Source organism: Cryptomeria japonica, chromosome 9 (genome assembly GCF_030272615.1).
Source record: "Cryptomeria japonica chromosome 9, Sugi_1.0, whole genome shotgun sequence".
NCBI lineage: Eukaryota > Viridiplantae > Streptophyta > Pinopsida > Cupressales > Cupressaceae > Cryptomeria > Cryptomeria japonica.
In genome coordinates, this window is record NC_081413.1 from 575,004,262 (window position 1) to 575,030,335 (window position 26,074).

A 26,074-nucleotide genomic window follows, 5' to 3' on the forward strand; every position below is an offset into this window, starting at 1 on the left:
GTTGTAGATACTCATTTCCAACGCACATGATATAAACTTATTAATCTAAGATTGGACCCAAGCATAGCCAAATAACATTTGATGATGAAATTATCAATATTAGAACTCAATTAGACGAGGTGCACAAATCATGAAATAAACTTGAATGACTAATTCACCTATAAATTCCATTATATACTCCATCAAAATCAAGTTATCATTTATCGTGATATGCCCTCCCATCGTAATTAAGCGTCTAATTAAACTAAACATTTAACCACAACTCTCTCTAAAATAATATAAAAATCATTTTTATAAACTAATTTAAAACATCAAAACGCATTTAAAATAGCGTTTAAAAACAACTACGTTTTTAAATCAAAACGCATTTAAATGAAACTTGTTCTTATTTTTAAAAAAAAAAACACATTGAATATACTATGTTTAGAATAATAGCAACGCGTTTGAAAACGCGGCTAGGGCACGCAGCGGCGGTTGCAGGCGGCCAGGCGGCGGTGCCCTGCGGTGCCCGCAGGCCCGCGGCGCCCTGCGGCCACCGCGGCCTGCGGCCACCGCAGTGTGCCGCGGCCAGGGTCGAGCACCGGTGAAAGGGGGCGGAAACACAGAGGACGCACGGGCGATAGGGAGGAAGAGTGGGGAAGGGGAGGGGAGCGGGTGGAGCTCCGCTCCTCGCTCTCCCAAACCCCAATTCCCACAGTCCGCTTAAACCATTAAAAACGCCCGGCCCAAATGATAAAACAATACGTTTGAACCTAGTTCGAACACACAGTCCGGCCAAAAGATAAAAACACACGGGGAGGGCCTAAACAAATGCATTTTAACGTATAATTAGAACACACAGTTTGAACTATGAAGCAAAACGTCCATCACAGAATTGAAATAAATTTCGATTCAATTTAAATTCGAATTAAACCAAATAAGATTGATATCATGTTTTCATGTAGGGTTTTCTCATTCTCTACAAAAGCCCCAGGGTTTCAAACGCCCAAAAACAAGGAGGAATAACCAGCATCTCAAAACCAAAAACTCAAAACCAAATTATCCAGCCAAATTCATATGAACAATCAAATTGATTTTCAATAACCAATTCAGAATCCTACCTCAATTCGCAATCCTGGTATGGCTGAGGGAGAGTCCACCTGTCAGATTCCCCAAAATCTTCTCCAAAATTGTCCATCCTTCCAATTTCCCCAAATTTGGGTAATATGGAGGAGTTGACCCCAAAAAAATTCCATTTTTTGGAATAAAAACTTTTATTTACAATTAATTCCTCAAAATTTATTTCTTTTTTTTAACTATCAACAAAATAACTTGCTTAATCAATTAAAAATCGATTTCTTTCACAATCAATTCAATTTAACCTTTCAAATACCAGAATCCAACAGAAAGCAATTAAACCTCTTGCAATTAAATACAAATCCTTCTTTTTCATCAGCATATATAAATAATGCATTTAATAATCAAAATCAGCCATTAAATTCAAATTTACTTCCAATCTAAAACGAGCAGTTCATTAACAACGAAAAAACGCATAACGAACTCTCAATCAATTTAATCCATCAATCATCAATGCACAAATGCATATTTAATCAAGAAATTATTAAGGACTAATTAATCCAATTAACCAAACACACCAAGCACGCAAATCGAGAAAGTCAACCAAACAGACGACTCGCAAACCCAAACAAGAAGGGATTACCGACGACGACTGGCGATGCTCACTGGAGCACAACTAAGGCCGACTAAGGTCTTACGACCACCTAATCCGACTCTAGGGATAAAAAAGGGCATGCTCAAACCTGTAAAACTAGGTGACGACGAACCTCGCACTCATGCGACTTCGTACCTGAAATCTCCTGCAACCAATGATCATACATGCATACATTTATAAAATCTAATGAAAGCGTTAGTCCGATACTAAAATCACGAAATAGGTACACTGAATAACCTGCATACAACTAGTGAGAAAATCACATCAACAGCGATGCGTAAACTCAACATCTGATTATAATCATAATATCACGATAAACTAATCAAGATTAAACCAAGGTTAGAGATCGATTACGGTAGGGCTACTACATTCTCCCCCCCTAGGTTCTGACTTACTCCTGGAAGTCGTAAGGCTAGATGGAGAACATGTCGTACGCATTAGCCCTGAAACTCATTCAACAAGGATCAAATTGCACATAGAAAACTTTCCATAAATAATTGAAATGTTATTGCTAAATCTTTTACAAACGCCATTATCCATTGGCAAGATACATCTAAAACCATACATTCCTTGCAATATTCTAGGAATTATCCACAATCATAGAAGAGAAACAAGAATTTACTTCCATTCATTACACCAAATTAAAACATCACAATGAGGTAAACGTCAATTACCATAATTATCGATCTAAAATGACAGAAAAACATGCCATAAGATCAATTTCCTTTACCAATCCATCTTTATCATAAAATTTTATCAAATGGAACTAACTCAAAATATCAATTTCTACAGCCAAATTAGCTCTCATGAAATAAGAGCAACATAAATAACTCCATGGTTACACTTGCTAGGCATAAGAAAACCTTTCCAAAGACTATGTCCCATAACATAGCGACAAGCTAACACAATTTACTCCATGATACAAATAATAACCATCCACATGACTGGAATGCATAACAGAAAAGGCCACATGTGAGCATGTCTAATGCTCGGTCAATGATAACATGCACAATCAACATCTCTATGCCTGATCTCATAACAACAATATGATCATAAATATCCAATATCTCGCTCAAAGGCTCGATGGTGCTAGGCACACCATAGCGGTGCTACCTTCCATACAAGACCTTTGTGAATATCCCTTGTTGTACAAGGTGGTTAGCCTCCAAGAGATAGTCACCACACATAGGTAGGTAGTGGATACTAGCTGCATCACAGCCTCACATACCCCCATCCTCACGGTTCCCTACAACTTCTTCCTCGCACACACTCTACCAATTCCGTATCATACGTCCTTGGAGAGGAATTTCACATTTCGACACAAGACCAGCATCCGAAAACAATAAGAATAAACCAGTTCAGCCACCAAAGTACAGATGAATAAAGATAATAAATCACCAATTCCAACAGTAAGGCAAGAAAATAATCCGGAATTTCAACACCAAATCAAAGTGCAAAAGATCACAAGATCGTGGCTAAACCTTCACAGTCAAAGTAAAATAAATTGCTGATCCCCAAGAAATATAAAGAATATCACAACTGCACATAACAGCACTGTGTGACTAGCATCTAGCCACCAACGAGGAAGGAAGGAACAACTGACTAGCTATTGCAGTAGCTCATCATGTGGTGCGACATAGTCACACTATCCACATGGCATGGCAGTATGCACCTCGACATCACCCCGCATCACGTCGTCACGTGGCATGGCAATACCCCAAGTGGAGAAAACACACAATGGACGTATCCCGCATGGTAGTGCGCCTCGCGGAAAAAGCACGCGCAAGCCACATCCCGCATAGCGACGTATCTAGAAGGATACTCGCCGTAAGTCAGAGGTATACATGACTCGGTCCACCCACACGCCCACCAACCATACTAACTGGCAGCACATGCGAATAAACCTACCTTTCATGAAGACAAGGCAAAGGATCCTACAAATAATACCATCATGATATACAAGAATCACCATTACAAAATGCTCAGGTAAGGAAGAGAATAGGCTAACACACATAAACCTATAAATAGGTTCATCAAAGGGAAAGTATTGAGTACACCTTGATACAGTTTAGTAGTACAACTATATCATTCCTCGAAGTAGAGAAGCTAAAGTCGCTTCGCGTCGACATTACTCGCACGCCAATCCATACTATTCAAGGAACGGTCGCTTCGAATACTACCCCTTAACATACCGAGTTACCCACAACCCGAGGCTTGGTACTCAACAGGGAAACAAATAAGCAACATCACATAGACAGTATGGTTTCCCATACTCATAAGCAACATATCCTCCATGGTTGATTACTTCACCAATCCATGGGCACATAAGATAAGCACTGGTTTCTTACAATACACACAATTACACCAGTACTGGTTTAGTCACATTTACGGGGAGTACTTTTCAGTACGCTAACATCTATACAAGGAAGATTTCAATTGTGCTTTCTATATAAATAACTGAATCAAGTTTACTCTTAGATTCAAGTACTGAAATTATTAACAATTCACAATTACATAAGGAAATGACATTATTCCTACATCTTTCTCGAATCTTACTAAGCATTCATAACTAAATTACTAGCTAAGCAAATTCACTTCTAAAGCTTAAGACTTTCATCTATCAATATGAAGCCAAAAGCAACATACAATTTTACATGTTTTATAAGCATTCTATTTAAATCAATGCACTCTTAATACCATTTCAAAAAAAATCAAAAAAAATCTTATGATTAGGCAAAGAGAAGGGAAAGAGAGTTTGATAATCAAACTGTTTCCTACAAAACACGCAAGATCAAACAAGATCACGCTATAATATTAAATTTCTCACTTAAGCCTATCATTCAATTACACGGTTTTCATTTTGCTACCGTTTAGAAAGATAAAATTAGCCTAACCAAAACACTTCCAATAATTATGGTTGCAACAGGAGGTTCTAGTTTAAAAACAAAGCAGAGATCAAGAGAGGCAATATTTCCGATAATGCAAGACCTCATAAGAACACTCACTTAATAATAATGCAATATAGACACATGCCGTCATTTGCAACCTATTAGAGAAGATCACATTACGATCAAAGATAAGCAAAGAGCTATTGACCAAATAGAACATATTAATGCATACACATCAAACAGCTTTTCCATTCGCACTTTCTAAACACATTAAGGTTATTACATATACCCAAAAGCGAGTTCAATGGAGCATTTGCTAAAATAAATCTTCAATCAAATTGGTTAATGAAACACATAAGACAATCTTTCAGAAGACACATTATTACTCTCTCGAAGCTACAATAATCATGCTCCTTTTAACCTTCTACAAACCAAGCAGTTTCACATAATTCAACTATTCACATAGCAATGCACCTTACCAAGGTAGAATTTAATCATGCTACTCCTACAAAACACACATGGAGAATTCTTTAAACGTACACATACAGTTTTCTCCCATCACCCAAAATAAATTTTTTTTTAAAACCCATAGCCCTCTTTAATGATCTAAAAGCATAGACGACATAAGGCTCACACAAGGGTACAAGAAATCACAACCTTTTCTCTTTCGCAATCAACAAAACTCGAATCAAAGATAGTTACACATACCCTAATCATTTAATTTCCAGAAAGAAAGAGAGAGAGGAATAGTGATGATCATTTAATTTTCTACAAAATAAGCATACGATAATTGCCATACTGGTCCTTCAAGTGGACCACATAAGCTAGATCATAATCTTTAAACAAGCACAATTCGCACTTTCAGATTCAAGACAAGCACGGACCAATCCAAACGGATTAGTCTAAAGAGTACAACACTCAAGAAGGGAAGGTACATACGACTCTCTATCAAAATTAGAGTAATCGTAGACCAAGACACCAATAAGCACAATGCACATATAAGCACTCAAATACCAACATCAAGAAGGCGAAAACAAGGTGTGAACACACACGTTACACACCTGACAAGGTCTGCTCAATCACTCACATGCAAAAGGAGGACAAGCAAACGCATAAGGTCGATACACCTCACACAAATAGAGGGCACATGCGACACCAGAGATCCCAATGTTTGCAACATGGGCTCTGATACCAAATGTAATGCCCCGCCAGGAAACCCCGAAGGGATAAGCTAAAATAACAAGAATAGAGTGCAATTTTTTTTTTTTTAAAGTTACAACACATAAGATGCAACAAGATACCAAAGATTCAGATAACATAGCGGAAGACATTAACGACAATCTCCTAAAGAGTTTCCCAATGAGATTACTTAAATTTTCACAATACACTTTACACACACAAATAATCCAAAAGCTGAATATCTTAATAACGAGATAATTCACAATCAGGATAATTTCTTTCAAAGGATGGAAATATAAATCACAAGCAAGATTCATCATTTAAGATCCATTCATAAACTTCATTCAATCTTTTCATTTTAAAATTACAAACCATACATCTACCTTTTCTAATACACTAGGATTTCATCATGGCATAAGAGATCTTTCCAAGCACATCTAAATTTCTTAACAACAACTGAGTATAATTCATTACTCTAAGATACATTATTCCATATTCCAACTTATTGCATTAAAAGGACGATTTCACACATGCATTACGATAAATCGCATCTCAACCAATTATGCATTCGATCCACATGGCATTCAAGATAGAACTGAATATAAACATTTTAAGTTAATTCCAATTATCCACTTAACCATTCAAACATAAGATAATCATACATGATAAAGCTGAATAAAGGAAACATAAGAGAATACATCACATGACACCAATAATGATCTCGGAGTTCACCCCTAAAGGGCTACATCTCCGGGTCTGCGCAACTGCAAGACCCCTTCTGATAATTAATAAGGTTAAGAGTACAAGAGGTTACACTAAGTACTATCCAACCATCAAGGCGATACATAAGCAATATACAAACGACCACATCGGTCAATAATACATAAACGATCCTTAAAAAGAACAGGATCCAGCCGAACATAATCCAAGCTAATACAAGAGGTCCATGAGAGCATCCATAAAACTGAACCATCACCACCCAAGGTCTAACATGAAACCGACACTCACAAGGGCAGAGACAGAAAGGACGACTCACAAAGGTACTCAAAACAGGACAAACGACAACCCACTAGTGAACGTAGGGACAAGTGTCATCACACAACCTGGTATGGATACCATGGCAAGTCTTCATAGGTCCCGGCCCATACACTGGTAGCCCTGGCAACCTAGTCCGAACTTCCGGCCCATCCAAGCCTCATGTGGACCCACACATCCTCTCGTGAAGACGAGGAAGATGGTTTGCCATTTCAGGCCTTCTCACAGCATGTCGAATCTATGATAGCACTCATCTCATGGGTGAGGCACAATATCTTATTTAGAGATTATTTTCTAATCTACTTAGGTTATCACTTATTAGATTCACTTTCGACGGGTTACCCAGCAGCCACTTTGGGCGCGGGCCCCAATCGAAAGCCACTTTCCCATACGACACTAGACTAACTCAGACGAACTCGAACCAAGGAATACACATGGTCAGACGAACGGAGTTCAAGAAGAGAGAACCAATCATCTGGTCAAACACGACTCAAGGGTAATCACTTACTGACGGTACTCTAACTAGAGACCTGACAACTAAGGTTAACCACGAATCATTATTCGACTCACACAAAGAGGATATGACCAATTATGACAACATCACAATACAACAGTCAACTTGAAAATCGAGGACTAAAACAGGAACACCAAATCATCCATACGACAGGGTCCTTTTAAACAAAGCAAAACATGCCATTTCATAAATTAAAGCGAATACAGTAATTAAACTCGCCATGCAATAATCAGAAAAGACAATATTTCCTCAAATTGATTTAATCATTAAAATCGATCAAGTTTCCTACAAGATCTAAATCCGATTACAGTTATCTATCTCATCAAGGGTTAAGATGTTCTTGGTTTTCTAACTCCTGTGGTTCAAAACATCAAACAGGCAACTTAAGCCATAAAGAGTCTTAACCAATTCATATTAATAAATCTCAGACAACCATTAATCACTAAAATAAGATATTTAAACTCCAACAAGCATCATAGACCTACTGGTCTAAAATCAATCTCTACAGATTTATAAATTTCAATTCCAGTTACATAATACGGATTACGGAAATAAAGATAAAAGAAATTCAGTTGTAGATACTCATTTCCAACGCACATGATATAAACTTATTAATCTAAGATTGGACCCAAGCATAGCCAAATAACATTTGATGATGAAATTATCAATATTAGAACTCAATTAGACGAGGTGCACAAATCATGAAATAAACTTGAATGACTAATTCACCTATAAATTCCATTATATACTCCATCAAAATCAAGTTATCATTTATCGTGATATGCCCTCCCATCGTAATTAAGCGTCTAATTAAACTAAACATTTAACCACAACTCTCTCTAAAATAATATAAAAATCATTTTTATAAACTAATTTAAAACATCAAAACGCATTTAAAATAGCGTTTAAAAACAACTACGTTTTTAAATCAAAACGCATTTAAATGAAACTTGTTCTTATTTTTAAAAAAAAAAACACATTGAATATACTATGTTTAGAATAATAGCAACGCGTTTGAAAACGCGGCTAGGGCACGCAGCGGCGGTTGCAGGCGGCCAGGCGGCGGTGCCCTGCGGTGCCCGCAGGCCCGCGGCGCCCTGCGGCCACCGCGGCCTGCGGCCACCGCAGTGTGCCGCGGCCAGGGTCGAGCACCGGCGAAAGGGGGCGGAAACACAGAGGACGCACGGGTGATAGGGAGGAAGAGTGGGGAAGGGGAGGGGAGCGGGTGGAGCTCTGCTCCCCGCTCTCCCAAACCCCAATTCCCACAGTCCGCTTAAACCATTAAAAACGCCCGGCCCAAATGATAAAACAATACGTTTGAACCTAGTTCAAACACACAGTCCGGCCAAAAGATAAAAACACACGGGGAGGGCCTAAACAAATGCATTTTAACGTATAATTAGAACACACAGTTTGAACTATGAAGCAAAACGTCCATCACAGAATTGAAATAAATTTCGATTCAATTTAAATTCGAATTAAACCAAATAAGATTGATATCATGTTTTCATGTAGGGTTTTCTCATTCTCTACAAAAGCCCCAGGGTTTCAAACGCCCAAAAACAAGGAGGAATAACCAGCATCTCAAAACCAAAAACTCAAAACCAAATTTTCCAGCGAAATTCATATGAACAATCAAATTTGATTTTCAATAACCAATTCAGAATCCTACCTCAATTCGCAATCCTGGTATGGCTGAGGGAGAGTCCACCTGTCAGATTCCCCAAAATCTTCTCCAAAATTGTCCATCCTTCCAATTTCCCCAAATTTGGGTAATATGGAGGAGTTGACCCCAAAAAAATTCCATTTTTTGGAATAAAAACTTTTATTTACAATTAATTCCTCAAAATTTATTTCTTTTTTTTAACTATCAACAAAATAACTTGCTTAATCTATTAAAAATCGATTTCTTTCACAATCAATTCAATTTAACCTTTCAAATACCAGAATCCAACAGAAAGCAATTAAACCTCTTGCAATTAAATACAAATCCTTCTTTTTCATCAGCATATATAAATAATGCATTTAATAATCAAAATCAGCCATTAAATTCAAATTTACTTCCAATCTAAAACGAGCAGTTCATTAACAACGAAAAAACGCATAACGAATTCTCAATCAATTTAATCCATCAATCATCAATGCACAAATGCATATTTAATCAAGAAATTATTAAGGACTAATTAATCCAATTAACCAAACACACCAAGCACGCAAATCGAGAAAGTCAACCAAACAGACGACTCGCAAACCCAAACAAGAAGGGATTACCGACGACGACTGGCGATGCTCACTGGAGCACAACTAAGGCCGACTAAGGTCTTACGACCACCTAATCCGACTCTAGGGATTAAAAAGGGCATGCTCAAACCTGTAAAACCAGGTGACGACGAACCTCGCACTCATGCGACTTCGTACCTAAAATCTCCTGCAACCAATGATCATACATGCATACATTTATAAAATCTAATGAAAGCGTTAGTCCGATACTAAAATCACGAAATAGGTACACTGAATAACCTGCATACAACTAGTGAGAAAATCACATCAACAGCGATGCGTAAACTCAACATCTGATTATAATCATAATATCACGATAAACTAATCAAGATTAAACCAAGGTTAGAGATCGATTACGGTAGGGGTACTACAGGTAGTTTATTGCACACTTCTTGTCCTTGATCATTATTTCAATGAATTAGTCTAACCAGGGAGAAGATATCAATCACAATTTAAATGATTCCACAAAGGTATAGAATCAATGCCGAGCGGCATCAATGGCTAGATTGCATGTCCCCTGAGCTGCAAGAATGGCAAGATCTTATCTTCACAAATACCACTGTCTTTTACCAAAATTTAGAAATCAAAAGATCAAGAAAAACAAATTTTAATTGTTAGTTGTATGTCAATTTATTCTCATGGGTGGGTTAAAGTTTGTGTGACATATCATTTTTACACTTGTAAAGATCAATTTCATAGGTGTGAATCTAAACCAAATGAAACATAGTCAATTTGCACATTTTGAAACAATCTTTTGAATGAGCCCTAAAAATCTAATACTATGATGAATTGATTTTTGACATCATTATATTATTTTTTTACTTCAAAATCCATTTAAATATAAAATTCACATTCATTTGATTTATACATTAAATTTAACATTTATCATTTCTAATCTCAACATATTTATTTGAAACAATTATATATATGGGCATACATCATGATTCCACTTATATATATAAATAAATAATGGGCACACGTCATGATTCCACCTCTCCTAACAATTACATGCCCTCGAGATTATTTTATTTGCAAATTTATAAAAAGTTATATCCAAAAGAGGCTTTGATTATACTTGAATGGACATGATAAAAAAACACAATAATAAATAAGGACAAACCTTTCATTATCACATGGTTAATGCTTAAAAAATCTTTGTTAGAATGAAATATGATTTAGGGCTCTTGCTTTAAGAAATGATTTTCTTTTTTTTAAGTGACATTTGATATGACTTTTGATTTGGCATTAAGGGACAAAATTGTATATTTTTAATGTTATTTTATACTAATATCATAAATGTTGCAGTATTAAAATTAATTTGCTTTCTATATAAATTAATTTTTGGAATTTATGAATTAATTTTATTGGAGATCATTTTTGTTTGGATGAATTATTATGTGCATATTTTTCTATTTAGGTTTAGGTTATATGGTATGTTAGTAGGTCGATTTATTAAGATTAGTTGTTATATATCTTGTACTTTTTAATATTTTCATTTAATTTAATATATTTATAAAAAAAATGGGTGTTTTATTTGGAGTGGTATTCTTTCTCTCTTTAAAATGCAATATGATTTTGTTAAGATTGTTTTAATAAAATTATGTTAAATATTTTTGAATTGATATTTCTGGTTGTACCACATTATCCCTCATTAAGAGAAGAAATGAATTCCATGGAAAATTTACAAAATTTAGCAATCATAAATATGAGAAAGTTTAATAAAAATAAGAAAAGGTTATAATGCAACAAGGAGAAAAGATAATAATAAAAACATAAAAGAGAAAAAATACAATAAATATAATAAAACAAAACAAAAGATATTAAAATATAAGACATGAGAGAAGAAGCACAAATAATGAATTGAAAAGGAAAGGAAAGGAAAGGAAAGGGTCTTTTATAGTCCACAATGCCAGCCATTGTGTATGGGTCTACAGTGGGTTAGAGCAGTATGAGACTACCTCGTACTCCTTGCGGGAGGTACCTAACTGCACTACAAACGAGGTGTACATACCTTACCCTCTTGCGGGATTTGAACTGAAGTAGTAAAGGAAAATGTAAATAAAAATGAAATAATGAATCTATGAGAAAACACATAGAAAAATAGTAAAAATATAAATTGGTGAAGACAAAGAAATAAGAAAACAAAAAATAAAAACATAAAATAATGATTATGAATTTTAAGAAACCCAAAAAGTGAAAAGAAAAGAGAATAAGAGATAAATTAAACTAAAGAGAAAGAGAAAGAAAAGAGAAAAATGAATCCAACTAAGAAAGTGGGAAAAAACAAATAAAATTAAGAGGACCTAATATACAAAAATAAATCTAAGGAATCCTTAAGAACAACTAAAAATAAATACCTAGATAATTGTATTTAATAATAATAAAAATATTATATGGGGAGAGAAGAGAACACAAAAGGAGATCATGAGAGAAAGAGGGTTAAAGGAAAGTGAATGGGAGGAATAGGTCAAAGAGTAGGAACAAATTAAATGAATAACGAAGCAAACAACAAGGGGGAGAGAATGATGAGACAAGGATTGAGAAAGGGAAAAAAGGGGAGGTATAATACACCAAAGTGGACAATAGGGGAAGAGATGAATGGGAGGACACGTGGATAGGTTATTGATATGGGCAAGCAAGAATTTCTAAGAGAGACTCAAAAACCAACCACCATTATAGTTTAGGTTGAAAGGGTGGTTGAGAATATTTATGTCTTCCATGAGTTTCATTTTGAAGAAATTTGATTTCTTGGCTAAGATTTGATAATCTTGTAAGAAAATATGGTGTTTAAAGTTTAATGATTTCTTAATAAGAGCCTACTTGGATACCCAATCATGCTCAATATCAAAATAATGTTCCTTAAGTCTAGTTTTGAAAGAGTGGCACCTCTCCAACTGCACATGAGACCACAAAGTATATGATCTTATTGACGTTAAGATTAAGGAAGGGGTATGTGGGATCTTTGATAGATGAAAATAGTTGTGGTGCGGCCATAACTAGTAAACCCTCAAAAGAGAACTGATCGACTTATACACAAAGAGTAACACAATGTAAGAAACAAGAAAAAATAGCAAGATTACAGAAACATATTAGGTGATTGTCTTAGAACCTCTGGTAACCAACCGCTTATCATCATTCAGTTATCATAGAACATCCGATAGTCAACCAGTTACATGCAGGCTACAAGCCAGATACAATCCATCTGGATATCTCAAAGTCAACCGGATCACTAATCATGAATGTAAAAATTTATTCTGATTTCTACTTCCTCTATCCTACAAATGATTACATAATACCCTATATATACCCTCCATAATATATCCGGGCCGGCCACAAAGGATTACATTTACCAATGCAGGAAAATGAAACGTGTAACTAGGTCGGCCCTAAGAATGAAAGAAATTCCTCTGGAAAATATCAACAAAAAAGTGCGGATCAACAAGAAGGTCGGCCACATGCCAAAGAACATTGAACAAGACCTCAAATAGATCCACAGGCCAAGAAACTGCTCCGGAAATGAAGAAAAACCAACCGGTAAGCTCAAGAACTGTCCTGGAACCCAAAAATAGTCAAATCAAGAGCAATAACTAGCTGGAAAAGAATCCAAATGGACTGAAAAATATGGAATTAAGCATATGAACCAGCTCAGAAATCAAAAAATAGGATCTGCAATGAAAAGCAAGCAACTACCAACGTCTACCGAGAGGAACACAGAAAACTGCACACTGAACAAAACAAGAACTAAACTAAAAGGAAATATTTTTGGTCGATGCAAGATTGCTCATAGATCGGGGATGCTCCTACATAAGACACCCCAGGTAGAAAGAGATGTTCCATGAAAGGCAACTCATGAACATCAAAAAGGATTTGGGATAAACACCCCATATTTATTTTTGATCCAAACATCTTCCTTATCTACAAACCTCTTCTTTAGCTCCTTCGGGACCTCAACCGGATTCTCTAAACCCCAAATCTCTAACCCTCGACTCTCTTTGTTTCTCTTCCTTTGCTCCATATCTGCACATTGTGTCTACTTACTTCTCTCTTTCTTTTGTAACTCTGATTTGTTTCTGCCACAAGACTTCATCCAATTTGTCACCATAAGCTTTCTGTCACCTGGTTCTATCTGTCCATTAGGCTTATCTATTAGATCCTTCTGTAAACTCATGCCATCTTATGGTATAACCTCTGCAACTGGTTTCTTAGTACTGCCACTTCTCTCAAGATTCAGGTTCTTCACCTCCTTCTCTTCCTCCTTCAAAGAAGTCAATGTGAACTTTTGCCCATCTTTCTTAATAGTGATTAGGTTTCTTCTATAGTAAAAAATAGGCCCTTTATCAAATTGCCAGGGTCTTCCCAATAAGACATGACAAGCACTCATAGATACAACATCACACAAGACCTCATCCCCAAAAGGCCCAATATTAAAATTCACTAAACACCGCTCCTTTACTTCTAACTTTTGATCATCTTGTAACTAACTTACCTTGTAAGGACAAGGGTGCTCAAGCCTCTTCAATCCAAGCTTCACTAAAATCTCCTCAGATACCAAATTATCAACTCTTTCACTATCCACAATATCCTTGCAACACTTACCACCTAATTTGCACACAGTCCATAAAAGACTCTTTATCTGAGTAGGTCTGGTATCTTCACCGCTCTGCTCCATCATGACTCTTCTGAATATAAGGGACTCTCCTTGCTCCGATGCATAGTTAGTTTCGGTAACTTCACCTTCCAGTTCCTCATTTGCCACACAAATTCTCGCCATTCCCTATTTACATTCATAAAATCTATGTCCGGTTTCTCCAAACCTGAAACATTTGCCAGGAAATTCTCTGCTGGTATTGCCACTGCCTTTTCTCTATGTTTTCTATTCTGGTTCTTTACTCCACTTAGGTTTTGATTGTTCTTCAACATTTTGCTTCTCTATACTCATCTGCCCCTTGAATCTCTCCTTCCCTCTAGGGTTATTCGGATGTCTTCTTCTCACCTTCTCCTCAACCTTCAAAGCATACTAGTAAGCTTCTTCAACTGTGGAAACCCTCAACATACTCATCTCATCCTGAATGTTAAATGCAAGTCCATTTATGTACCTCACCACCTTCTCTCTATCCATCTCTCTATGTTCAGATCTAATCATCACCTTGTAGAATTCCTCAGTGTACTCCTTCACAGTCATGTTTCTTTTTTTCACATTCTGCAACTTTCTGAACAATTCCAATTCATAGTCTCCCGGTATGAACTTGGCCTTCAATCTTACAACCATCTATCTCCACCAGGTGATCTTCATTTCACCATTCTCCACTTTGTCTCTCTGCAATTCTTTCCACCATAAGGCAACATGCCCTTTCAACTTAGTCTGTGCCAACCAGACTCTCTGCGGGTCCTTGACATCCTCAAACTCAAAGTAATCCTCCAACTCTCCGATCTAATCAATCAGATCCTTCGGGTTCAATGTTCTGGAAATTTTTGAAACCTCCACTTTATGAACTTTACTCACTTGTGTCACTTCTCTTAGGAATATTTACTCTCTTTTGTCTTCTGGTCCTTTAGCCTCTTCTACCTCAAGCTCTTCCCCAGCTTCTTCATATTCATCCTCGGACTCTAGATTCCTTCGCAAATCAGCCAATGCGTTCCAGATCTCGTTCCTCACCTTATTCTTGAAATCCTCCATCGTCTTCTCTACCCTCTAGGGGTTCGTCCTTCCAGGTGGCATCTCCTCTTCTGCCCTGATGAACTGCCTCAACTCGGTGATCTGACTACCAGTTTCAATTGCCTCTCGTCAGTGATCTATTGAACACACACACAACCTGCCTGCAATTGACAATCTGTCCACCCAAAGGAATGCCTCAAGGTTTGCAAACAACTCTTTCACCAACCGGTTCATAACCAGATCTGATACCAATTGATGCAGCCATTATCGATAAACCCTCAAAAGAGAATTGATCAACTTATGTAGCAAGAGTAACACAACGAAAGCAACAAGAAAACATAGCAAGATTACATAAACAGATCAGATGATTGCCTTAGAACCTCCGATAATAATTGATTATCATCATTAAGTTATCATAAAACATCCAATAGTCAACCAGTTACATGCAGGCTACAAGCTAGATACAATCCATCTGAAACTCTTAGAGTCAACCAGATCACTAATCGCAAATCTAAAACTTTATTCTAATTTCTACTTCTTCTATCCTACAAATGATTACATAATACCCTATATATACCCTTTGGAGCATATCCGGGTCATCCACAAAGGATTACATTTACCAATGTGGGAAAATGAAATGTGTAACTAGGTCAGCCCTAAGAATGAAATAATTTCCTCCAGAAAATAACAACCAAGAAGTGTGGATCAACAGGAAGGTCAACCTGTTACAAGCTAGGGTTGCCGTTGCACCAAAAGATCGACCTGTCAATGCCCAATACAACCACTAGACTTATAGAATCCACAAGAGACTGTTAAACCATGTTGCGAATCCCCACGAGGGATGTTGGCCCACTGCCAACAATCCCCCTCCCAGCGTCACTCACCGTGGCCTGCGTGATTCAAACCTGTGACCAAGCTCTGATACCACTTGTTACAAGCTAGGGTTGTCGTTGCACCAAAAGATCGACCTGTCAATGCCCGATACAACCACTAGACTTATAGAATCCACAGGATGTTGTTAAACCATGTCACAAATCCCTGCGAGGGACGCTGGCCCACTGCCAACACAACCACACGCCAAAGAACATCGTACAAGACCCCAAATAGATCCACATGCCAAGAAACCACTCCAAAAATGATAAAAACCAACCGGTAAGCTCAAGAACTGTCCTGAATCCCAGAAACAGTCAAACTGGGAGCGATAACTAGTTGGAAAAGAATCCAAATGGACTGAAAAATCTAGAATTAAGCATATGAACTAGCCTGAAAACTGAAAATAGGATGTCCAATGAAAAGCAAGCAACTACCGGCACCTACCGATAGGAGCACAAAAAACTGCACATTGAACAAAACAAAAACCAAACTGAAAGGAAATATTTTTGGTCGATGCAAGATTGCTCATAGACCATGGATTCTCTTGCATCAAGCTGTGAAGTGGAGCAACTAGTTTTAACACACTTTTAGTGATTTTTTAACTAGGATCTTGGAGAGTTTTTTAGAAAGGCCTTTGTTAAATGGGAGAGATGCAATAAACATGGTTTAGAGTGCAACTTATCTTAATGAAAATTCATAGAAATGTGTTTTATCTTATAACCATTGAGTTTGAAGACCTTGGTTAGGTACAAGAGTTCTAAGTATAGGAAATCATCGACACAAATTTGGGAAGCCCTAGTTGCTAATTTTTTTTATATCTTTTTTTGGAAGGATGATGATAAGAGGAGGAATGGAGGTAAAGATTACACCATGTCCCAATTTTAATTATTTCAATTTCATGAAAAAATGCTCATTCCAATGCTTTTTTAGGTTAAGGAAGGGGTTTAGAAAATAATTTATTCAATATTAATATTGTGGACCCATGATTAATATTATCAAGCTACTTAATTGGGGATGATTAAATATTAATTTTTTTAAATATTTTATTCTATGTTGGAAATCCAAATTGGAGTGTGAAGTTTCTTATGGTGTAATTAGTAACTTCCAAGATCATTTTGCACCCAATTCTAGAATATTATATGATAGTTATGATAGATTTTATGATAGGTTGTCATAGTGGGAGTTATTATATATTTATAACTCTTTATAGGGGAGTTGTCATGGTGGTTATGCAAACACTTTACAGGGGCCTATTTTCTAATATATATAAGATAAAGAAACCAAAAAGAGTGATGGATACATGTTAGCCATAAATTCAATATTAGGAAGAAAAAGAACATTAGATAAAGAAAAAATAACATGAGCTAAAGAAAGAAGAAAAACCAAAATTAAAGGAAATGACTAAGACATGTAGTAACAAAGAAGCGAGAGGAACAATCACATTTAGAGTCACAATACATCATGGAGGAAGAACAAGAGGGACCCAACAAGAAAGTTTAAGTTTTTTTATTTGATAAGAGAATATATTTTATTGGTTACTAATTATTGTATGTAATAGAAAAATGACAATTAAATGAAGATTAAATAGGTTATACTTGTTAGATCACATGAAGAGTCCAAGTTGAAGGAAGATGTGCCAAAACATGCACTGTGTTTTGAACTTCCAAACGAAAAGTTGTTGATTGATGAGTATGTATTTGAAGAGAATATTTTGGTTAGACCTAAGTTGGGAGTTTTGTGCTATAAAAAATTGGTTATTTTGAAGATATCTCAATATATTCTCTTTTGGTAAAAGAGGTTGAATTTTTTTTATTCACAATCCAAGGTATGAAAATATATAATATATGTTGCTTCCTATGTTACTACAAAATTGTTTTCATCATGGAAAGCATGCAAAATGTGGTGATAGAGTAATGTATAGAACTTGTAGCATAGACATGTAGACTCTTCATTTCAAGTTCCAAATTATTTTTGCATATGTGTAATATTTTGCCAAGATCAAGAGCTCAATGAAAATTACAAAATAGAGAGACAAAATATTGATAGGAATAAACTGTATTCTATCAAGATGAAAATACTGATCAATTGGATAATCAAGTTATTACATACAATGTAGATGAGTCTGCTTATAAAGGAAAGGCTAAGAGACAAGAGAGCACACAATGATGACATGTGTCTCAATGGGATGCAAGGGTAAGTAGGGGTAGGTAGGAGAAATAGTAAAATATTCCACATGAGGTGGATCGCCCACCGAATATGGAATTATCACTCCACAATAAGTGGATATGATAGAGTAACAACAAGATCACACCATAAAAGGTGGAAATTATCCTACATACACACTCCCAATGTAGCACATCTCCCTAAGTGTCTCATATGAAAACTACAATGTTGTGCATGTACCTAAGTAAACTTAAGTAAAGTGTAATTATATCCAAGATGAATAAATAATTACAACAACAATATGGGATCCACATAATATCTTGAGAGTTAAATAAAACAAAGATGTTGTTATTCCTATCGAGTTCTCCATCTCTTGCATTTGGAATGAATTTTTTTTTATGAGGAATCATATAGTTTCTTTTGTGAATTCTAACCACTTATGGGAAGTGTCAATGTTTATAGTTTATAGTTCACTCATGAGAGCCAAGTACCACATTTGAAGATAAGATTGTGGGTGATGACCAAATGGAGATAGCCACCTTGGGGTGTTTGATGTTAGATGACTATATGGAAAATTTGTATCATTTTGATGTTCAATATTTTGTGACTAATTATGTTATAGAATTTTATATATCAAGCTCTTAGAAAGTTGGAGGATTCATGAAGGATAAATCTCCATGAATTCATAGTATCATTGAATCCAAAAAAAAAAAGATATATAACTTCAAGGAATTAAATATGAAGATCCATGAGATGTAATAGTTATGTGGATGGAATATCATTAGGTATAATCATATCTTTTAACAAAGGTGAGATGCTCAACCAAAATAGTGTTTATTTTAATTTAGTCATGTTCAACATTATACTCTTAAGAAGGTCACTAGAAGAAATAATTATAAGATTGAACTTTCTTGAGAATCATGAATTTGACATAATAAGGATGATAATTTGTTGCGATATACATGCTCCAAGGGCCAATTTGAGTATGGTTAAGGAGCTTAGAACTATTGCAATCAAAAAGTTTAGCACTACACACACTTTTGTTGTAGCCAAGGAAGATTTTTCAGTCACATGGTGGAGGTTTTTTAGCCCATTATCATTATTGAGGTGTTTGTAGGTGGTAGATGGTGGGTTACTACCATAACATTTATGATTCTAAGAAAAGGAACATTGTGCTATAGCAATGGTATGATGTTTTCACTATTCATTTTGATAATTTCATGCTCTAAAGTAATGTTACCTTCAATGAGAAGCTATAAACATGTATATTTTGGGAATACCTCCTTTCTTAATGTGGTGTGTAGGGGGTGTCAACTATTAGGGTTAGCAAGTACCATCATTCTATCTTATATAGTGTTATTTTAGAAGAAATTTCAAGTGATATATGAGTATTGTATCCACTTTATAGCCCACATACAATATGGTCCATATCATTTTCTAAAAACTACAATTGGTGGTGTTATGTTAAGATCCATTGGAACAAAAGTTGATTATTATGTCATGCATTGGTCACTTAAATCAAGACTAATTTCATAAACATGATTCCAACATGTCAAAGAGTTGGAAATTGGTTTTAGGACAAAAATTATTACTCACAATTTCTCTAAGATTGATTTGAGAATAAGCTAATTCAGATATGCATTTACAAGAAACATATTGAGAATAAATATTTAGAAACTTCATGCGATACATTGATTTTTGGGTCATGATACTCAGTGCTCTAGATACATTCAAATTCTTGGTCAAATAGGTGAATCAAAATGTCACAACCCTCCTTTATCACTTTTGATTTGATACAATTTCTATTAAGTCTTTTTTGGTTGAGCTATTGAAAATGGTTGAATAAATATTATAAAAGGATAGATGATGGACCCACATACACACATGGAGAATAAAATTCAAAAGGTATTATTTATTTTTATTTTTATTTTTCCCATTCCCAATTATGGCACATGTTGTAGGAGAAATTAGAAGCTTCTAGAGGAATCTTCATTCTTTAATTCCCTTGCATGTAACTCCCCCACTAGGATATTAATCAATTTTGCATGGGTCCAATATTGGAAAAAGAATCTCATACTCAATTAATTTCTCTAGATAGTGGAATTAAGGGTTTTTTCCTATATATTGTATACAAGTTTTCAAAAGAAGGAGTTGGTATTTCTTTGAAGAAAAGTTTTCTCAAATAGTTTGTTTTTAGTAGTCATATTTTTGATTTGGAGAATAGTTAAGTTTTTTTTGAAGAAATTTTTCCAAGCTTGCAAGGAAGGATCAAGGAAGGCTAGGCTTGAAGATTTGGAGAGGATTCAACATCAAAATGCTTCTCCAAGTTCCCTCCCTTTTTGTATTTGTTAATTCCTTATGTAAATTTTTATATTTTCAAAAGAAATATCTCCTCTTAGATTCTTTAGTTGAATATAACTTTCTGAAGGAAATCATTTCTTAATTATTAGATAGATTAATTAGAAAGGAAAATCTATTTTTCATTGAAGAAATACATTGATAAAAGTTTCTTTTCTTTTTAAAATGCAAATACAAATTTTTCTTTTATTTGTTAATTTATTTATTTAATCTATTTAAAAGGAAGAAATCAAATTCTACTTTTTCTGTTTTTTTTGAAATCTAGAGAAAATTTGAATCTGAAAATAAATAAATAAATAAATAAATAAATCATGCTTTTCAACATCTCTATTTCTTTTTTTTTGAAAAACTCAAATTCTTTTATCTTTGTAAATAATTTCTCTCTCTATGCATAAAATCACTTGTATTGAGAAATCTCGCTATGTGAATTAATATATATCAAATATGAATTCTTCTCATTATTGTTCTGTTATTTATTTATTTTCAGAAATCTCTCTCTCTGTGAATATTAATTTCCTGAAAAATCTCTTCAAAAAATTTTATGTTTATCTTAACATAAGGCAAATTTGTTGAATATGATCACTGTGAAATAAAAATTTATACATCTATCTATCTCAGAGGTAATTTAGCTCTTTGTTGTATTGCTGCCTCAAATTCAAGCACAATGTATTTCCTTTGGGCTCCTGAGAGATCATCTGAAATAAATTTTCTCTATTATCTTCCATGCCTGTGAATAGATTCTTATTTTTTTTATATAATAACATTGTTATATATATATCCCTCTTAGATTATTAAATAAACTGGAATAAGACCCTATATATATATATATTCTGCAATATTAAACTTATGCAAAAATAAATACATATAAATTAATACATAGTGGGTTCGAAGAAAAATTTATTTTTTTGCATAAATACCGGTCAATGCAGGGGGGCAGAGTTATTACAACCGTTGGGGAGTGGTACCCTCCACTACCCCTGCAGTCACTGTTACGGTAGTGGCCGCAAAGGGAGTGGAGGGGACCACGGCTGTCCCCTCATCACTGCGGGCCTGTACCCACAGGTTTGCAGTGGTGATGGGACCCATGGCCCCCACTCCCACTTGGCTATAAAAGCCACAATATAAATTTAAATTCTTGGCAAATGGGATTTTCTTAATTTTTTTTTATTTAAATTTACATTTAATAAAATTGAACTTAGGTAAATTTATAATTAAATTATCTTTAGTTAATTTATAATTAATTTATCCTTAGTAAATTATAAATGTAAATTAAATTATATCCAATTTTATAATTAGAATCTTTCTATCTATTTAAGATTTATTAGGTCACTTAGTTGGCATTTTAGATTCATTAAAAATAATTAATTCATATTATTATGATTTGAACTAAAAATTGTCAAATGTCTAAACTAATTGCTATTTTGAACTAGTGACTATAATTATTCATGTGGTAGAAATAAAACATTGCTTAATCTTGCATGTAAACTACATTGTTTTTGCATCATGCGAATTACTTATACATTATTTGCATTTATTGATGAGCGAGTTACACCTTCATCATCTTCATGCAAGTTACCTGTTTTAATTATCAATATGTGAGTTTCATAATTGTCATTATTATGCAAGTTATATTTCAAGTTTGCCATATTAAATAGTTTAGTTGTAGAAGGGTGGTATTTTTATCAAGTGGTACATGAATGCCATAGAGGTAGTTATTTCAATTAATTAAACTTTGCAATGTCTAATTATGTACGTTCATTTCATAATTGTTTCAAGCATGATGTTTTTCATAGCTTCTTAGTTAAGAAAACTAAATAAAGGAAGTAAAAAAACCAAAACCTAGCAGCGTTCGGTATTTACGGTGCCTCTGGGTCACACTTACGGGTAATGTCATTGTGTTGAACTACTGCACTTAACGCCTAATAAAGCTGCATCAACGACGTCTATGGCATCATCCCTATAAATCGTCGAGGAGTAATAAGGGACACTTGGAAGTTAAAATCCAAGGGGCGGGTAATCCCCCTTGGATCGATAATCTAATGAGATAATCCTTAAATGATTTTAGATCCGCTGAGTTAAACCATATTAAACCCCCTTTAGGGTTGATTGAGTGAAATGCTTTTATGAAATTGATTTAATCTCGAAGAGTTGTTGACAATTGGCAATTGGGTCAAAGGTGACGCTTATGATAGGTATTAGGATCTAGTTGTTTTAGGCCACAAACAATAGGCCATCTTGAGTCTTTGTTTAAGTGCTACCACCATGGGTAGCAACCGCAGAGAAACTGTCTGGGACATTGACCCTAGAAAGGGTTGCGTACCCACCAACTAGTTTACATCAAACCATAGATTAAAAAATAGAACTACATACTTTACGCCTTGATCTCATGCCGGAACGGGTATGTAGGCAGTCTAGGGACAGAGTTGTCCCTAGTACTTAGGCATTCGTGGATGGGGTCTAGGTTTTGGTAAGAAGAAGGATTGTGAAGAATCCTAATTCGAAAGATTAGTGTAATTAAAGAAAAAGTAATTCAATGCATACTCGAAAGGAATCCCGTATGGATTCGCTTGACTTCCTGAGGCTTTAATCCAAATTCTGAGGCAGAATTCAAGCTTGCATTATGTTATTTTGATTTCTCCTAAGGACAGTGACCTCGGTGCACTCCTATTAGAGGAGTGTAGTACTTAGTGAGTGACTCAGGACCTGGATGGTCCCGATGAGTCTAAGTCTCTGGCCAGAGCACCTCCTATCCCAATTGGATAGATGCCTACCCCATATGGGTAGATGCATATCTCGTATTGGATAGATGAAACCTTCTATTCCATATGGATAGATGCCTAACCCGTATGTTTAGATGCTCATCCCGAATGGATGAATGCCTAATCGAAATGGATGGATGCCCAGAGTATGTGATTGAATTAAATACAATGATTAAATTTAAAAAAAAAAAAGTGTTCAAATTTTGTTGGGTTAAGTAAAGTGGGTTATTACATGTGGTATCAGAGCAAAGATTCAAATCTAGGCCTTGTGTTGACTTCAATTCACACAACTAAGGGAATGTCTTGCAATGGTAGAGATTAAATTATAAAATCTTAAATCAAGAACTAACTACATAATTTAATTTTCAGGTAAAAACTCTAGATGGCTAGAGGAAGAGGAAGAGGAAGAGGAAGAGGAAGGGGAAATGGAAGACATGCTACCACTAGGAGACAAAGGGAAGCTAACCATGAGGAAACCATGAAGAAAAACATGAGGAACACCATGAAGGGAATCAACATAACGAAGGGAATAACGAAGATGGGGTCGACGCTATAATCAACCTACTAATCAAACAAAGGGATAAAATCAACTTCTTGGAGTAATCAATGCAGGACCTTAGGGCAAGGCATAATGACATTGAAAATCAAAGTGGAATTGAAAATGGGAACCCTGGTAGCAATCAAGGGAATGTGATGGACAATAGAAAAGAAAATAACATATTGGAACTCTCCAAGGATTTGAAAAAAATCACCCCCCTAAGTTCGATGAGAGGCAAATTGGTGAAGGAGCTAAAAATTGGTTAAATGCAATGGAAAAGTATTTTGAACTAAGATATTTTAGCGAAACAACCAAGGCCTTATGGGGTTCCTATAAAATCATAGGGGAGGCAGCTAGTTGGTGGACCAACACCAAGGAGCAAAATGGATATAGTAGGGATACGATCACATGGGATCAATTTGTTCACCACTTCTATAAAAGCTGGCTCCCTCAATTGTTCTTTGATGAGAAGGTGACCGAGTTCCATAATCTACAACAAGTGCCCCTATCAATCCAACAATATTGGGATAAGTTTGCCAAATTGCTTAAGTACGTACCTATGTACCAGAAAGATGAAGAAGGTCAAGTGAGGAAGTTCATTGTGGGACTAAATACCAACATAGGGGCAGAGGTTGACATGCATAGACCCAAAAACATGAATGAAGTACTTGAAAATTCCCTAAGGTAGGAGAGAAAGATTCAAACCCTAACAACAACAAGACAAAACTATAATGGGAACCACTCTTTTAAAAGGAAGCAGGAATTCAAGGGGAACCCTAACTTCAACAAAAGTCAAAGGAATAATTCTTCCGAAAGAAGGCCACCCCCTAATTAATATTAGAGGAATGGAAATAATAATAATAATAGGGGCAACAATAATAGGGGCAATTATAATAGGAATGACCAGCAGAACAGGATAACTTATCCACCCAGGGCTAATGAAACAAGGAATGATCCCCCTAGGAATCAGGGCAAGAGGGGTCCTCCAGGTGGATGTTTTATGTGCGGGGGAAACCATTTTGCTAGAGAATGTCCCAGGATGCAAGGTCAAATTAGGGCCAATCAACCACAACAAGGGCCGCAACAAAGGATTCATGCAACAGTTAGGAACCGAAGAGCAAGATTCCAGAATGTTCCTGTGGAAACTACATGTACACTATTTGAACAACTGATTTCAATTCTAATTGACACTGGGTCATATGAATGTTTCATCTCACCTGAATTAGTAAGAAAATATGCATTAAAAGTTAATCAAATGGAGTCATCATGGACAGTTCAATATGGGGATAAGGCAACTAACTAAGTGTTTTTTGAGGGCAAGGGTACAATTTCCTGAGTTTGAAACAAGGGTAGATCTCTATGTGGCACCCCTAGGGTTATATGATGTAATTATTGGAATGAGTTGGTTAATGGATCATCAAGCTAATGTAGATTGCTATAACAAAGTTGTTGAATGTTTGGATGATGGGGGGAAAAGGGCCAAAATCCAAGGAAAGTTTAACCCCATTAATATAGAAACCATATCAGCCATGCAATTAAAGAAGGAAAGAAGAAGAGGAGGCCTAATCTATATGGTTGAAATTGATGAAGGAGAAGAGGAAAATACCTCAACCTTTGAAAATACCCCTTTCTTACAAGAATTCAAGGATGTATTTCCAGAAGAACTACCCGGCTTACCCCCTAAAAGGAAGTTTGACTTTTCTATCGACTTACTACCGAGAGCTGAACTAGTATCAAGGGCACCTTACCGAATGAACACAACTGAATTACAAGAGCTCAAAATGCAATTAGAGGAACTCTTAGCTAAGGGATTAATAAGGCCAAGTGTATCACCATGGGGAGCACTAGTCTTATTCATTAAGAAGAAGGATGGAACCTTAAGACTATGCATCGACTATAGGATGTTGAACAAGGTCACAATAAAGAATAGGTATCCCTTACCTCGAATAGAGGATCTTTTTGACCAAATGAAAGGAGAAACAATTTTATAGAAGATAGACCTCCAATTAGGATATCATCAACTTAGAATTAAGGAGGAGGACATTCCGAAGACAACTTTCAAGACTAGATATGGGCATTATGAATTCACAGTAGTACCTTTTGGTGTAACCAATGCCCCA